Source organism: Schistocerca cancellata, chromosome 1 (genome assembly GCF_023864275.1).
Source record: "Schistocerca cancellata isolate TAMUIC-IGC-003103 chromosome 1, iqSchCanc2.1, whole genome shotgun sequence".
In the NCBI taxonomy this organism is placed as follows: Eukaryota; Metazoa; Arthropoda; class Insecta; order Orthoptera; family Acrididae; genus Schistocerca; species Schistocerca cancellata.
This window is the reverse complement of record NC_064626.1, coordinates 1,147,321,560-1,147,333,587: the sequence shown is the minus strand read 5'-3', so window position 1 is coordinate 1,147,333,587 and position 12,028 is coordinate 1,147,321,560.

Below are 12,028 nucleotides of genomic sequence, written 5' to 3'. Positions count from 1 at the left end.
TCATTACCATTTGTTTGCCAAGTCGTATCTTAGGAGGCCCTGGTTTGTCAGTTAGAGGTGGGACTCCGTCACCTCCAAAGGTCCAAAGCATTTTGCTCTGATTGTTGCCAGCATCATATTTAAAGTACCAGGGAAGCACGTTGCTAGCCTTACTTGCCCCGAGTCCCATTGGGTTTTACCCCTAACGGTTGAGGGACTAACCGGTGGATTTGGTAGTCTTTGCCGTATGAGCACAAAGGTGATCACGAATCAGAATATGTCCGAGATGCCCAGCCTTATTCCAAAGTAACTGGTATCCCGACTGTCGGGACCAATTACTTGGCCACTCATACGTTGCCCGTGGTTCATGAACTAGGACATGACTACAGGAACCCACACCATGAACCACCTTAATCGGGATTAGAAAATTTAAAAAGGGAAATGGATAGGTTGAAGTTAGATATAGAGGGAGTTAGTGAAGTTTGGTGGCAGGAGGAACAAGACTTTTGGTCGGGTGAATACAGAGTTATAAATACAAGATCAAATAGGGGAAATGCAGGAGTAGGTTTAATAATGAATAAAAAAAAATAGGAGTTCGGGTAAGCTACTACAAGCAACATAGTGAACGCATTATTGTCGCCAAGACAGACACGAAGCCCACGCCTACGACAGTAGTACAAGTCTATATGCCAACTAGCTCTGCAGACGACGAAGAAATTGAAGAAATGTATGATGAGATAAAAGAAATTATTCAGATAGTGAAGGGAGACGAAAATTTAATAGTCACGGGTGACTGGAATTTGATAGTAGGGAAAGGAAGAGAAGGAAATGTAGTAGGTGAATATGGATTGGGAGTAAGAAATGAAAAAGAAAGCCGCCTGGTAGAATTCTGCACAGAGCATAACATAATCACAGCTAACACTTGGTTCAAGAATCATAAAAGGAGGTTGTATACATGGAAGAAGCCTGGAGAAACTGACAGATTTCAGATAGATTATATAATGGTAAGACAGAGATTTAGGAACCAGGTTTTAAATTGTAAGACATTTCCAGGGGGAGATGTGGACTCTGACCACAATCTGTTGGTTATGAACTGTAGATTAAAACTAAAGAAACTGCAAAAAGGTGGGAACTTAAGGAGATGGGAATTGGATAAACTGACTAAACCAGAGGTTGTACAGAGTTTCAGGGAGAGCATAAGGGAACAATTGGCAAGAATGGGGGAAAGAAATACAGTAGAAGAAGAATGGGTAGCTTTGAGGGATGAAGTAGTGAAGGCAGCAGAGGATCAAGTAGGTAAAAAGACGAGGGCTAGTAGAAATCCTTGGGTGATAGAAGAAATATTGAATTTAATTGATGAAAGGAGAAAATATAAAAATGCAGTAAATGAAGCAGGCAAAAAGGAATACAAACGTCTCAAAAATGAGATCGACAGGAAGTGCAAAATGGCTAAGCAGGGATGGCTAGAGGACAAATGTAAGGATGTAGAGGCTTATCTCACTAGGGGTAAGATAGATACTGCCTAGAGAAAAATTAAAGAGACCTTTGGAGAAAAGAGAACTGATTTTATGAATATCAAGAGCTCAGATGGAAACCCAGTTCTAAGCAAAGAAGGGAAAGCAGAAAGGTGGAAGGAGTATATACAGGGACTATACAAGGATGATGTACTTGAGGGCAATGTTATAGAAAGGGAAGAGGATGTAGATGAAGATGAAATGGGAGATACGACACTGCGTGAAGAGTTTGACAGAGCACTGAAAGACCTAAGTCGAAACAAGGCCCCGGGAGTAGACAACATTCCATTAGAACTACTGACAGCCTTGGGAGAGCCAGTCCTGACATAACTCTACCATCTGGTGAGCAAAATGTATGAGACAGGCGAAATTCCCTCAGACTTCAAGAAGAATATAATAATTCCAATCCCAAAGAAAACAGGTGTTGACAGATGTGAAAATTACCGAACTATCAGTTTAATAAGTCACGGCCGCAAAATACTAATGCGAGTTCTTTACAGACGAATGGAAAAACTGGTAGAAGCCGACCTCAGGGAAGATCAGTTTGGATTCCGTAGAAATATTGGAACACGTGAGGCAATACTGACCCTACGACTTATCTTAGAAGCTAGATTAAGAAAAGGCAAACCTACGTTTCTAGCATTTGTAGACTTGGAGAATGCTTTTGATTATGTTGACTGGAATACTCTCTTTCAAATTCTGAAGGTGACAGGGGTAAGATACAGGGAGAGAAAGGCTATTTACAATTTGTACAGAAACCAGATGGCAGTTATAAGAGTCGAGGGGCGTGAAAGGGAAGCAGTGGTTGGGAAGGGAGTGAGACAGGGTTGTAGCCTCTCCCCGATGTTATTCAATCTGTATCTTGAGCAAGCAGTAAAGGAAACAAAAGAAAAATTCGGAGTTGGTATTAAAACCCATGGAGAAGAAATAGAAACGTTGAGGTTCGCCGATGACATTGTGATTCTGTCAGAGACAGTAAAGGACTTGGAAGAGCAGTTGAACGGAATGGACAGTGTCTTGAAAGGAGGATATAAGATGAACATCAACAAAAGCAAAACGAGGAGAATGGAATGTAGTCAAATTAAGTCAGGTGATTCTGTGGGAATTAGATTAGGAAATGAGACACTTAAAGTAGTAAAGGAGTTTTGCTATTTGGGGAGCAAAATAACTGATGATGGTCGAAGTAGAGAGGATATAAAATGTAGACTGGCAATGGCAAGGAAAGCGTTTCTGAAGAAGAGAAATTTGTTAACATCGAGTATAGATTTAAGTGTCAGGAAGTCGTTTCTGAAAGTATTTGTATGGAGTGTAGCCATGTATGGAAGTGAAACATGGACGATTAATAGTTTGGAAAAGAAGAGAATAGAAGCTTTCGAAATGTGGTGCTACAGAAGAATGCTGAAGATTGGATGGGTAGATCACATAACTAATGAGGAGGTATTGAACAGGGTTGGGGAGAAGAGGAGGTTTTGGCACAACTTGACTAGAAGAAGGGATCGGTTGGTAGGACATGTTCTGAGGCATCAAGGGATCACCAGTTTAGTATTGGAGGGCAGCGTGGAGGGTAAAAACCGTAGAGGGAGACCAAGAGATGAATACACTAAGCAGATTCAGAAAGATGTAGGCTGCAGTACGTACTGGGAGATGAAGAAGCTTGCACAGGATAGAGTAGCATGGAGAGCTGCATCAAACCAGTCTCAGGACTGAAGACCACAACAGCAACAATAATTAAATTTCATTGAAAATACTGAGTAGTCAAATAAATAAAACTCACTAAAATTCATGCTAATACACGTATTTTAATGATATTACCTCTCAAATATCGTATAAATTTAAAAAATAATGACAAGTGATGAAGAAAATATAGATTTTAAAAATCAAGTTTGAGTGGGAGTCGAACCGTCGTCCCACGTCCGTTCCCGTCACGAACCACGAACGCTAACCACTTTTTTTTAACTTGGTTTATTCACACCAACGATGTTACAGATCTTGACCAAGTTAAAAATGTTACAGGTCTTACCATTAAAGTGAAAGTCGTTCGAGAATGGCCAACAGCAGACTTTCTACACTTTTTAAGACGTACATGACATCCATTATTCATTCCATTATTTAATTGTAGGATCGTAGTCGGTGCAGGGGATGTACAGCTTCAGGCTGCTTTACGGACAGCCGTCGACCAGTTGAGTATTGTATGCGCGTGAAGTGTAGCCGCAGCCGTCTACGCTCGCCTTTACTGCATGAAGAATCCCAGCTCAGTGACTGATTCAAGGGTAGATTCTCGATTTACTGTTTCGTGTCAGGTATGTACCCACACTCTAGTTTCTCGAGTTGGGGTTTCTCTGAACTCCCAGCGTCACGCTCTGGAAGATCCTTTCTCCCAGTTTGGGTGCATCAGAATATGTGGAGGATATCACGTTCATGTACTGGTTTTATTTTTTTAATATGCAAATGAATGTTGCACCTGAATGCTATTCACATCAAATAAACGTAAAGAAAAGGAAGGAAAGTTGCTTGCCGACCGTTGTGGCCTAGCGGTTCTAGGCGCTTCAGTCCGGAACCGCGCTGCTGCTATGGTCGCAGGTTTGAATCCTGCCTCGGGCATGGATGTGTGTGTTGTCCTTAGGTTTAAGTAGTTCTAAGTCCAGGGGACAGATGGCCTCAGATGTTAAGTCCCATAGTGCTTAGAACCATTTGAGAGTTGCTTCTTCTGCGGTGGTAGCTTCTCACCATTTGGAAATGAAATTTACTTCGCAGCAATATGTAACAGACAGTTTAAAATAAAGAAAATAAAAGCAAAGAAAAAATTTCTCCAACGAAGTACATAACATTTCTCCTTTGACTATTTACAGTTTTTTTTAGTGGCATGTGTACATGTGGCTTTGTCGCACTTGCGCTCCTCAGCTATGTGTAAGTAGCTTTTCCGAATATGAAGTAATATAATGTGGAATGACACTCAGTTTTTAAGTGAAGTGCAAATAAGAAAGTTTTGGAACAACTACTGATACTTAGGATGTTATTTTCAAATTATGATGTTGTTCCTGAATATGCAAAATGAGTGCTTTGAAGTCAGCATGTTGTTGCGTGACAGTGTAGTACGCACATTGTCCGAGGAGCCAGGTTAATCACTATTACAAGTAGCATTCTACCCCTCTGCACAGAGGCATCACTGACATAATAGACACATTAAACTTCTCTCGCGGTTTTCTCAGAATTGCCAGTGTTGTGCATCTTCCCACTGGCACGTTCTGTTGTTTTAATGGCCTACTAAAGGTGTACAAAGTTTGAAGTAAATCTGTGATACCAACGTTGTGGTCTCCCCTTGAAAGGTCTAAGGTCCCTTGGCGGCATGGTAAATGTGAGAGTCTAAGTTAATGCAGTCAAATGAAATTACAGCGATGTGCTTTTTTTTAATCTCCTGGAGTATTACCAAAAACAGTCTGTGGAATTTTTAAACATTTCGTTCTACGTAATTTCTGACTGGTCAGATTACACATTAGAAAACACATGTTCTAGACTATCAGCTTACCTACACCGCTGTAATTCTTTTACTTCAATACATAGTATTTATGATTATTTTAGCTTTCATATGCCACAACATTTGAACACAGAGCATTTCACATGCTTTTTGCTCCTTCTAGGAACTATCACGGAGCCAACAGTTCAAAAAGAGACCTTCGCAAGCATCAGTTAAGTCATTTTTTTTCAAAGTAGAGTATCGAAACTGGAATCACCCAACGAAGACCGTAAAGAAAGTGGTGAAAATATATCAGGAACAAAGGAAGAGCTCTAGTTTCACTTCTTGTTCTCAGTCTGATGTTAGGGTTTATCCATTTTTAGGTTTTTTTTCCATTTGCAACTCCATCTATAAAAATGACATTTCTTCGGTCATTGACAGGAGTAACTTAAGTGATGCTGACCGATTTGAAATAATGAGCAATATATGGGTAACTTTGCTGAGAAAGAAAGCATTTAAAGTGGACTGTCGCATAACATGGTGTTTATAGGCAGTAAATACACGCGATTTTGATCAACATCACTATCATCGCAATTTTTCTACTACAGTATTTTCATTTCCATGCACTTGTATCAGAATTTCAGTAGTTGCAACTTGTGTTCCAATTCTGAAAATTGAAATAGTTTGTGACAGTTCAGCTGTTAATATTTTGGGACACTGATCTGAATGATTATCTTGTACTTGAACAGAACGCAACCTCCCTTCTGAATATAAAATTATCTACGCCTTTGTTCTCATAATTCGCAGCTTCGTTACTTTATCAGTTCACGCCTGGTACGTGTGGGTCGTTTACGAATTTTATAGCGAGAACTACAAGTTGGATTTTTTTAAAGAACAGGATCTACGTTAATTCTGTATCTTTTATGTCACTAAGGTTGCGTGAACGTGTTCTGCTGTCATCGGATATATTTGTAAAGTTATTCTGTGTATTATGTTAAAAGATACTATTATTGCTTTTCTAGTAAAAATAAATATCGAAGGATCCCTGCCCCTGCCCATCTGCCTCGTGATGACTGGGTGTTGCGTGATGTCCTTAGGTTAGTTAGGTTTAAGTAATTCTAAGTTCTAGGGGACTGATGACCATAGATGTTAAATCCCATAGTGCTCAGAGCCGTTTGAACCATTTGTTCCCTGCCCGTTGCAGACCTTACGATCTGACGCCACATTTTTGTGACTGGTGTGACTAGTACATCTACTACCTTGCTTGTATCACAGTGCTTGACCGAGAAAAAGAAATGCTCAAGTCAGAGAGAATACTTATGTCGAAGTTTGATCGCTGAAACAGATGAAATGCGACATCGCGTATTACTCCGATTCTACAGTTAATTATTGGAACTCGAATGTGACAATATGCTCTGTGTAGTTCAGTGTATTTTTTGATAGTAAGTTCGTAAAATATAATAGTGCGACGAAATAAATAACCTGATAAATTAGCCAGGGAACAAATGAAATCACTGCGGGAAGTTAAAAACAGCAGTGTGAGCTTCTAGGTAGTTACTGGTGATTCTTGTTTATATGTCGAAAACGATATTAACGGTATATTTACAACCAGAGTTAAATTTTTGCAGATGGCCGATTACACTTTCACGAAGCGAAAAGTGACTACGTCCGGTGAGTTGAAGAAATCAACTACTACATTTATCTGTAGTGGAACTTTCATTAAAGAAATTTCAATGTCATAAATTAGTTACATGTTAGTTGCACTAAGTGGTTTAGATGAATTAAAGCAGATACTGGTTAACGGCTGATTGGGTAAAACTTTAGCAGACATCGAAACCGATTGATAGACATGAGCGGGTATTACGTACATGTGTACGATACTGAAATTTAAACGAAAAGTATGTCCACTAGATATTATAAAACTGTCCATACTGCACGGCGGTAATGGTATTTTAAGGGTTACGGGACAACAATAGGTAATTAGAGTTGTTGACTATTACATATAATAACGGAACCAATGACAGAATTGCGTTCGATTAATGTCATTGTGATGTTCATTGTACAAACTTACACGACGGTAGAATGAAATATTAATATGTACATGGTATAGAGTTGAATGTGCAAATAAATTTTACCTGTTCTTAGGTCACTACCTATCGACCACTTCGAAAATCTCCATTGATAAAATGTTTGTGTTCATTGAACGTGTAGCACAGACGGTTGCGTCATCGAATGTGAATCATTTGCGGATATTGGTGCGTTGGTTCAAGTCTCTCCAGTCTCATTTTTTTCCTCATTCAGTTTGAAATACCTACATCTCGTAATTACATATTGGACGCGCAATTCCTGTTTCCATTTCAAATACAAATTCTTAATCATCGATGTTTTATGAAATACTGTTCATAAAAGTTGTTTAAATTAAGAAAGCATAACAATATAATTTTTAAGGCAAAAATGAAAAACCAAATCCTCTTTATTTGGGCTATGTCCATCGTTTTATGCAACAGAGGTGTTTAAATATCGAAGAAACATGAAAAACAATCATTTTCACAGCATCGAGCACATCATACAAATGCTGCATTTTTACATTTCCTACTGTACCATTACAATACGAACCCAGCGGAATTGATCTGGAGCCAAGCTGCGCGATTTGGCCCGAGAAATAATAAGACTGTTAAGCTGCCAGACGTACTGGAACTATCTCACGCAGCTTTTTCACACGTCACTGCCGAACGCTGGCGGGATATGGAACGGCTCGTCATAAAAGAAGAGAAAATGCTGCGCCTGGATGCCGTCGTGGATTCTATTGTTGATAGGCTCGTTAACAACGTAGCGGGTGACGCTTCCAGAACTGAAATGCATTTTTTGGATTCGTGTAAGGAAGGAGCTAAGTGTTTACCCGACGACTGACTGTATTGTCTTCAGTGGCTTCCATATTTCAACTATACGGTGAAATCCTTCAGTACTCTCTTACGTTGCGCACAGTTATGCAGAAAAATTACCCTTTGGTTAAGTCAGGAATTTTCATCATTCTTGTTTTTAATTACAATAGTATATTAGCTAAAAACAATAACGCGTTGCGGTTTTCGTCTAGTAGTCCAAGGATTTGCAGTGTGTTATTTCATTCTGCTTAAAAGTTAAATGACATTTGAAGTTGCAATGCTCCTCTGCTTGTGTCTTTTTACGTGTGAACTGCAGCTGGCCACGTCACTGCACGCTAGCTGTAACAGCTGACCGGCCAGTGCTGTCCAAGTTAAATGCGCCGGTAAAGCTGTTGTCCTGTATTATCGCCCAAGTCGATGAGCGCCTAACGCACAACACAAGACGCCAATGAGGTTCCAGCATACGCGGAAGAGTACGTAGTGCAATATTTACATCTGGTTATCCTAATGATGAACGGATTATATTTCGTAGATTATTCGGAAGAGTTGCTACAACAACCCTTGTTTATCAAGGTCTGTATACCAGTGTCCCTTATTTTAATGAGAATGAATATGGCCACAGCCCTCTACACTCCGTCATAATTTTGCATTCACTACTCCACACCGAACCAATATTTCAAATGACGGAGTGATAAGGGTTATGCAGTACTTGACAATTAAAAAACTTGAAATAATAGTACAAATTTTTATTTCACTGTGTATTTTTAGGTGAAAAACTGTACATTATAACTTGGCAAAAGTACCAAGTTAAGAATGGTGATTTTTTTGCACCTTTAAGAAATAGCAATGAAACTGGAATTTATCATGTGGCAATTGTGACCTAACACTGAACCTGTAACTTATTCGGTCCTACACTCCCGGTATGTGATGCAAGATTTTACAGTTAATTTTGCGCCTTTGATAAATTAGGTACATAAACGTGACAGCAGCTTTCTTCTCTTTCAACTTCTTCATGTGTTGTCAGATAAGGATATTTTATATAGGCCTATCATCCAGTCATATGTAAATAATAATTACTATAAAAATTTCTCACTAGTCGATAAAGTAAGTTAGTTTCATGTTCTATGGATCATTTGTAGGATTAGTCGTAATGACTGCAACGAATAATTTTACATCCACATTACCCATTCATATGTACGTATGGATATATGCTGATCACCTACAATTTTTTAGTGCTATTGTGAGTCAATAATTTCTACCTATCACCTTTTACACATTACAAAATTATATATTCTTCTACAGAACAGAACGAGTTGTCAAGAAAAAACTTTTTCAGTTTGATTGCCTGTCTGTCGGACATCTTATATCGTTGGGTAACTGATCTAAACTTTGATGGCCGCGTTGTGCACCCCCTTCGGCGCTTAAGACAATTTAATGTTTAGTTCAAATGGTTCAAATGGCTCTGAGCGCTATGGGACTTAACTTCTGAGGTCACCAGTCCCTTAGAACTTAGAACTACTTAAACGTAACAAATCTAAGGACGTCACACACACCCATGCCCGAGGCAGGATTCGAACCTGCGACCGTAGCGGTTCAACTGTTTCTCAGCGCCACTGATACTAATATCTGTTTCACTCGTGTTTGCAGTGGAATAGAAAATAAATTGGGACATTACTCCAGGGTTTTCCATCGTGAAGGAACAGTTTGAAGATGGAACCGGCCGTAGTGGCCGTGCGGTTCTAGGCGCTACAGTCTTGAGCCGAGCTACCGCTCCGGTCGCAGGTTCGAATCCTGCCTCGGGCATGGATTTGTGTGATGTCCTTAGGATAGTTAGGTTTAGTTAGTTCTAAGTTCTAGGCGACTGATGACCTCAGAAGTTAAGTCGCATCGTGCTCAGAGCCATTTGAACCATTTTTGAAGATGGAGTTACGCGGTTCTGCTTTTGTTTTGCTACCCTCAATTTCAGTTCCTGCCCCATACATTAGTTAGCCCAGTGAATAAAAGACCCAAAAATGTCGTCTGGGGGGAAAAGTGTAGTCACAAATTTTTGTCAATTTCTAGGGGGCAGTGTCGTGAACAACATACTAAAAATCCTGTGAGCATGGGGATGGAGGGGCATGTACAGGACACTTTGTAAGGTTTATCGTTACTATCTCAAAAACCGCGGCTTGCGGAGAAAACGTTCGCAGAACAAAGTTAATTTGCATTAAATTCCTGCAGGAAACGCCCGATTCCTTTATTCTCTAGGACTAATAGTTCCCTCGTTGCAGAGGGTGCAAAAATCGCAGATTATTAAAAATAATGTTTTAATGCTATGAAACTGTTGTTCATTGTTAAATGAAGAGTTTTAAGTACAAGCATTAAATGTGTGTACCACGTCTAAGTACAGTAGAACCGTATTAAGCGATAAATTATGTTCTGGGGGTGTAACAGAGCGGAAAGTTGGGAGTGGAAGTTAGAAATGTGAGGGAAAGTAGTTGCCGTATTGTAGTCGTGCACTTCCTTCTTCATAGGTCCGCAAAATGAAGAGCGAGTAGGAAATTCCTCATTCTCCCTACCGCACTACGTTGCAGGAAGCAACTACAGTGTGTTTCACGAAGTTATATATACCTTCCCACAGCTCTTCTTATAAATCACTGGCGACACATTGTGCTTACATTCCCTGTGGGCGGATGAGGGGCTGAAAGGAGGGCGAGTATTTATTTTCCACAAAGTGTGTTAATACTGCGTTGAACACAAATATCAATTGATAATAATACAAACGCAATAAAAGCATATGGACAGATTCTTCGTAAATCTGTTCTACGGTGCTACAGAGGAAACTGATTCTCAGTCATCCTGTAAGGAACTTGTAGCGTTCTTCTGGGAAAGGCGACTTCCTCTAGCACAGTGTTGCTTGTCATCCAGTATACTGATGGACTCTTTATCTCCCCAGCATTTGCTGTCCAGTTTATTTACATAAGTGTAAAAAATAGCTACACTAAGCTTGTGCTGATACAGTGGATAAATTTTCATTTTAAGTGAGTACTTATTTGCAGTTGTTAAGCGATGTTTTATGTAAAATACGCTCCTGCAAACAATGGCTGAGAATTGTATAATTCGTAAGTGTGATGTTGTCAATGACCTATGTGGTGTTGCTGGAAAAGGGACGGGATTGGTGAATGAGGCATCTTGCTGCTGTCTGTCGTTAACAGCACATGGTAAAGTCATATAATTTTGTTGTACTCACTTGGTGGTGAATTAATGAATGGTCAGAAAGATACTGCACTTGTCTCATCATTTTTTGAGTTACTGGTACACTGCACAAATGTCTTCTATTCATGAATTGATGGCACTTGTAAAGTGGGCTGCATGTGTGGAACTGCTTACCGCACATCTGACCTTCCAATGTGGCTGTGAATATGTCTGATGGAATGGAGCTCATCTTGTTCAAGTATAGAACAGTAATCTGCTGTAATATGGTGTTTGATTTGTGTTGGAATACGTGACGTTCCTTAACACACGGAACCTACTTTTGTCACAGAGCCTGTGAGCCTCTTCAGATCTTGGTAGAGCTGAGGGGGAGGGGGAGGGAGGGGGAGGGAGGCATTTGATACCCTCAAGCCACGAAAAGTATTCCACCCATTGATACTCATGACAGTGAAATCGGCATTGTCCAGTACGTACTGACAGCATGTTACACGTGAGGCAGGCTATTCAGTGTGGTGGACAGTTAACAGATCCGGCTGTTGAGCTTTTTTACGTAATATCTTATTTAAAAACTGCAAATAAATACTAACTTAATAAAATGGAAATAACTCCGCTATGTAAATACGAGATCAGTGAAGTTATCTTGTTTACTCAATGAGACAATGGAACAGGAAGTGCTGGGGCGGTATAGTCTGTCTGGAAACTGAAAAGCGACCTGTACGCCTGGTGGTGCAAGAACGCTACAGCTCCCGTACAGGATGACAGAATCAATGTCCCTCTAGCGTAGTAGAATAGTGTGCAGAGATTTGCGTAGAATCTGTCCAGATTCCTTTCTTGCGTTAGTATTTTTAGTAATTTGTATCTGTATCCGATGTAGTGTTAACGCACTGCGAAAAATACGAGGGTCACTCCAAAAGAAATGCACACTATTTTTGTAAAAATACAGTTTTCATTCTGCATGTGTGAAAGTTTTACAGTGTGTAGATACATCCTTCCCGCTTGTTTTCAAA